The 5,906-nt window shown below is 52.0% G+C and overlaps 1 protein-coding gene across 4 annotated transcripts in view; it reads left to right on the top strand.

Annotated features, from left to right (window-relative positions):
• The first annotated feature begins 1,202 nt into the window (after window positions 1–1,202).
• LOC138164896 (tyrosine-protein kinase JAK1-like) overlaps window positions 1,203–5,906 on the top strand; it is a 122,644-nt gene continuing 117,940 nt past the window's right edge. For 2 of the 4 annotated variants that reach the window (XM_069092837.1, XM_069092841.1), the window contains exon 1: window positions 1,203–1,566. The gene's annotated coding sequence lies outside the window, so the exon portion shown is untranslated. Of the gene's footprint in view, window positions 1,567–2,072; window positions 2,094–3,065; window positions 3,088–5,906 lie in introns of those variants that run through there. The other 2 variants (XM_069092839.1, XM_069092840.1) reach the window with 2 other exon arrangements.

A 5,906-nucleotide genomic window follows, 5' to 3' on the forward strand; every position in this document is an offset into this window, starting at 1 on the left:
GGTTTTTAGGAAACACATCTGTGGATCCTAAAGTGTTAGGGCAAGCTCCTTACCTGTCTTGATGGTTAGCAATGGAAGGGACATTAGACATTATTTAGCTCAACCTATTTTACAACTGGGGAAACTGAGGCCCAGAGAGTTCAAATCAGTCTAAGCTGATTAGCAATAAAACCAAGACTCAAATCCAGATCTTCTGATCTAACATTCTTTCTCTTATGCCCCAGGGTCTGGTTGACATGAGGAGAGAGCTTTGGAAACTTCAGGCAGGAGCTCTGATCTCATTGGTGCAGGAACCTTTGGGTGAGTGAATTCCCTCCACTGATGCCTATCAGTCATTGCTTTAGAACTTAAAGAGCCACTGGGAGTATTTAGAATTGGACACCTTGGATAAGTCACTAGCTCTCAAGCCTTCGTGGTTTTTTTTTTTTCCTGTAAGAATGAGAATGTTGGACTAACAAGTCCCTCCTAGACCTAAGTCCCTCCTAAATGTATGGTGTCAGAGTGTCTGAGGACTGGAACTCGGACCTGAAGCCTCGCCCTTTTTCTATTCCCGGCTGGGTCTCATTAACCTAGGGCTTCTAAATCGTCCTAGGCCTTAGGTCCTGTCTCCTTCAGGCCATTTCATCTTAATCGTTTTCTTTCCAGATTATGAAAGAAGGAAAAAACCGGCAAAAGGTCTCCATTTCTTCTTTTCCTTACAAGTTCCCCAAGAGCGGAGGGAGCAGGAGGGTCCGGGGCAGTGCCTTCAGCCTCTGTGTGCAGGGCACCTCACCCCTGCCTTGCAGTCCTGGCTGGGTAGATCTGCTGCCCACTCACTCCTCTCACCCAGAAAGCGTGTGATGAATTAGCGTGAAGGGTGCGGAAGGCCAGGCGAGGGCGAGAAGGAGGTGGCGACTGTGCCCAAGCCCTGGCCCGTAGCTCTCCCCGCCCCCACCTTCATCTGCCTTCCCGGCTTGAGCTGTCATTCGAGTGATGTCAGCTGCCTGGCGGGCGGGCTCAGGCGGCCTTTCCACTCCCTCCTCCGGGAGATTGCCACAACCACAGCTTCAGTCCCAGCTGACCGGAGGTGAGGAGGGGGCGGGGTGTCAAGACTAACTGTCGGACAGCCCTGTACCTCCCAGAGGCACTGAAGGCCGAGCCAAGCTCCTGTGGCAGCCGCGGCAACCACGCCTCCCCAGACCCGGGAGGGAGGAGGAGAGGCGGAGCTTAAGAGGGAAGGGGAGGCGGGGCTGGACTGCCGAAGCAGCCCAGGTCGCTGCCCCAAAGTTGAGCCGAGCCGAGCCGAGCCGAGCCGAGCCGAGCCGAGCCACGACAAGCCCAGGGAGCTGGCTGGCTGAGCAGCCGGCGGTACGCTTGTCCCTGCCGCAGTCTTAGTGCCCCCGGTCCTGCCCGCGCCCTGCGCCCAGACCGCCGCGCCCTCGGCCTGTACCACTCTGCTCCATGAGGGCTGGCAGCGCGGGCCTGGCCGCCTAGCGAGCCGAGCCGAACTGGGCCCCGGGGCCCGGGGGCCCGGCCGCTGCCTGTCGGTCTGCCTGCCAGTCGAGCCCGGAGCAGCACGCGGAAGTGGTGAGTGCCAAGGCTGGGGTGAGGGCGACAGGGGTCTGCCAGATGGGGCAGGAAGTGGGGGGCAGCAGGATGCTGCGGGGAGAGGGGCAAACTTCCCACAGCTGCCCTCTCCACTCCCCTTCTGGCGCTCCGGGGAGGGGACTGGGAGCTCCCCAGGGCTACCCGAGAGCTGGGGACAGCAGCGGGCGGGATCGGGGATTTCCAGCGTTGGGGCGGAGGGCAGTCAGCACTACCCCGGGGGTCCCCAGCAGGGATCGGCTGATAGCGGCAGATCTAAGGTTAGGGGCCACCTATCTTTAACCCCCTCGACCCCGGCTCTGTGTGGTTCAATTAAAATGTAGTTTTCCTAAACAAGATCCGAACGAGCCGTCTGACATCCTGTTTATGTCGACTAAGTACATCCTGCCTGCGGCCCCTAGAGTGGGGCGGGGGTGGGGGGGGGTGTTGGGGCTTCGGGCGGTCGAGGACACGTTTCTCGGACCCTTCTCTCTTTTCTGGGCTCCAAACAGGACCCCACGAAGGTCCAGGTAGGAGCAGAATCGCGGTGGGAATGAGGGGGGAGAAAGATATTTTGCCTCCTCTCCTTAGAAGCTGTCGCTGAATCTTTGCTCTTCCATGCCCCCGTGAACTCCCAGACGGAGGGGGTCTTGGCTGTGATGAGGCACTGATTAATGGGAGCTCAGAAGTGCCCCCCCCCTTTGGTGCTCAAGGAAGAAGTACCACTCGGACCCCTTCCCCCCCCCCCCGGGGCCCTGAGACGCTGATCCATCCCCCCCACTGGAGCCCCGAGACTCCTTAGTTTGGGAGGAATGCCGAAGGAAATTCAAAGCAGCTCAGATGAGCTCCCATCTCGCCTTTGAGGGACGAATAGATTGAAACTAAGCCTCTGTCTGGATCGCTCATCTATTTACCCCCTTCCTGTGATAGGGCTGGGGGCGCAGACAAACAAGTCAGACCAAGAAACGCAGGGCTGGAAAGAACGGCCCCGCGAGGAGTCGGGCAAGAACGAAGAGTCTCTGCCCGCCCCCCGCCAGATCGGCTAGATAGATGGGGCTGTCTGCGTGTGTGTTGTTTTCATATTTGTCCAGAAGCTTCCAGGGAGATGATGGTTTCTTAGGATCAGGTGTTTGCAGCCAGGGCCCTTGAGGAGGCAGACAGGCGACTTTGTGCCTGAAGTCCTTCGCCGTCAGGAGAACAGACTACGAGGTGGGGGGGGGGTGCTTCCTAGAGGGGCCCCGGACACTGGAAATCCTGCTTATCTGCCATCTTCGGCCTCTGGATGCGTCAGGAGAGACGCAGTTAAAAAGGGGTTTTCAGATCAAAGAGAACAAGGAGCCGCACAGACTATTCTGTCTTGCCCAAGTTTACGGTCCCCGAGGGCTGTAAAAGCCTGGGGGCTAAGTGCCGGCCCCTGAACTTGACCGTGATCTCTGGCTCTGTCGTCTGGGGCCTCGAGAGCGGTAGGAACCGAAGGCTGTTACATTTGTATCCCGTGGAGGACGCATTCAGAGCACGATGGGGGTAGGGCTCTGAAGGGGGGTGGGGGGGGGGGGGGGGGCTTTCTTTTTTCTTCCTTATCTTTGACTTTGAAAATGATCTGCATTTGATTAGGTTATCTCCACCGGTCTGTCGGTTTTCTTAAAGCCTCTAGGCCCCTTTGGGCTGCTGTCTGTCTACCTTGGGTTTCCAGGGATCTTTGGCTCGCTCCTGGGGGTGAGGGGAGCGGCAGCATCGGTGCTTTCAAGGGCTGCGGGAAACTTTCGCACCAGTTCCTCTGCCTCGTACTTTGCGGTGAGGGCGGATGGTATCGGGGGTGCTACCAGACGTGGATGGTAGCAGCTGCCAAACGTGACACACATTGGTATCATCCATGCGGAGGCTATTTGCGTGATTTCAGGAAAACACCTTGTGGACTCCCATGATCTTTTGTGCACAAACGAAAAACTTTTGCACAAACCCTTCCGAGGGAGTATCTTGGAATGAATTAGAGAAGGCAGATCAGAGTCTGGATAATGTTGAAGGGAGTTCTTAAAAAATTATCTCCTTCCCCCACCCCCACCCCCCATCCTAACGCATACACATAAGTAAGTGTGAAACAAAGGCCATAGTCAATGCCCCTCTCCTTTAGACTTCCTATAGAGTTCTCGACTTGGAGTCACAAAGACCTGAGTGCAAATTTTGTTTCAGGCACTAAATGGCTTATTTCCTGATTGTCATTTAAGTACCCTACTTCTCTCATCAGTACATTTATAAATATATATTAAATTCTGTAAAATTGGACTAGATGTCTGCTCTGGACCTCTGAAGTTCTCTGATTCTGTTTAAATTAAGGGGCAGAAAGCACTAATAGTTAGGGGGAATAGTAAAGGCCCTGTAGGGAGGGTACTTGAGCTGGGCTTTGGAAGGGAACAAAGATTTACCAGATGTGTGGAGGGAGAGATTTCAAGGCCTGGGAGAAAGCCTGTGTGGGCAAAGGTGTGAAGGCAGGAGATGTACTAGGGAAATGTTTTGGCTTTGGAGTCTCTAGCATTCCATTCTGGCATCTTGGCCTCCCTGGGTCTAGATGGTCCTTTCTGAATTTCAGATTACTTTGGATTACAGGAGATTTTTTCAATAATCAAATGTCATGAAAGGACTATTATAACTGTTAGCCAGTGACTGTCTTTGATGAAAGGATCAATTATTTCTTGAGAGGGTAAAGGCATAAAATCTTTCCTCTAGAACTAGGCAGTGTAACATCTTCCAACCTAGAATTAATCTCCATTTTGCACTCATTCAGACCATGTTAATATAGAATTCTGGAACTTGAGCTGGAAGACTTTAGAGGCCATCTCATCCAGTCATCTCATTTTACCTGAGAGGAAACTGATACTTAGAGGGGTGGAAGTGATTTTTTTCCAAGGTCACACATGTATTAAGTATCAGAACCAGGATTTGAACCCAGATCTGTTGATCTAATTTACTAATTCCCCATAATTATTTTTATTTGTACTATGAAGATCTTAGATTTAGGGCAGGCAAGCAAGATTAAAGTTCCCCCTCCCCCACTTTTATACATGAGGCAATTAAGTCTCTGAGAGAGATAAAATGGTTTACCCAAAGGCACACAGGTAAGAAGTAGCAGAACTGGGATTTGATCCAGGGCTCTCCAGATTCCTTTTCCCTGTCAAATGTATAAGTGGCTTTTTAAAATGGAAGGAAAAAATAAAACCCTTAAAAATCCCTTAAGTGTCCCTCAAAATTCCTCAAAGGAATCTCAGAATCTTTCTCAATTTGAGAATACTGTTTAAGGCATGGGGACTATGGTGATGCCCAGCACCTATCCCCATGCCTGACGATACTGGAGGCTGGGTGGATGGCTTTGGGAGAAACAGTCATCCATGGTGTGCCACACTTCCTGTGTCTCTCCGGAGCCTTTGTAGCAGCACTGAATTTGGCCCCAAGGCTCACTAGTGCTCAAGATAACCATCTAACCTGGGCAATCCTGAAGGTATCATGTAGAAGAGGTCAAATCTGCGCTGGGGGTTAAGGGATGAGGAGATTAAGGGGGGACAAGAGAAGGGATTCCAGGTGTGAGGAGCAAAAAGACCAAAAAAGTGGGCAAAGGGCATTTGGGGGCAGTATAAGGAACAAGAGTAGGTGAGTTTAGTAGGAGCATAGAGTACATTTTCCGTAGTTTGACTGAAAATGATCTGAGTGTCTTAGTGGACTATAAGTGCAATATTGGTGAACAGTATGACGTCGAAGGCAAAAACAATTAAAAAAGCAAACATGCTCTTGGTTGCATTGAGGGGGTGCAGAACTTCCAGGAATGAGAGCCTTGGTCCTGCTCTGCTCTCCAGGAGCGTGCCATGTGGGGCTGGTTAGAAGAACTGGGTATGTTGAACACGGAGGAGAGAGGACCTAGGGAGGATGCGGGAGCCTCTGCAAGACTGTCTTGTAGATGAGAGGGAGGATGAAAGATCAGACTCATTCAGTTCAGCATCAGAGGGAAGAATGAGAAGCAGTGGAGGTTACCAAGAAGTGGCCTGAGGCTTGACATCAGGAGATGCTTCCTAACCAGAAGAGCTGTCCCAAAATGGAATGCATTGTGTGTGTGTTTCAGTGTATGTGTCTGTGTGTGTGTGTGTGTCTGTGTGTGTCTCAGTGTGTGTGTGTTTGTGTGTGTCTCTGTGTGTATGTGTGTGTGTCTGTGTGTGTCTCGGTGTATGTGTCTGTGTGTGTCTCAGTGTGTGTCTCTGTGTGTATGTGTGTGTCTGTGTGTGTCTCAGTGTGTGTGTGTGTCTCTGTGTGTATGTATGTGTGTGTCTGTGTGTGTCTCAGTGTATGTGTCTGTGTGT

Source organism: Petaurus breviceps, unplaced genomic scaffold, assembly GCF_028583685.1.
Source record: "Petaurus breviceps papuanus isolate PSGF00001 unplaced genomic scaffold, PetGlider_PUasm1.0 207, whole genome shotgun sequence".
Classification (NCBI taxonomy): domain Eukaryota; kingdom Metazoa; phylum Chordata; class Mammalia; order Diprotodontia; family Petauridae; genus Petaurus; species Petaurus breviceps.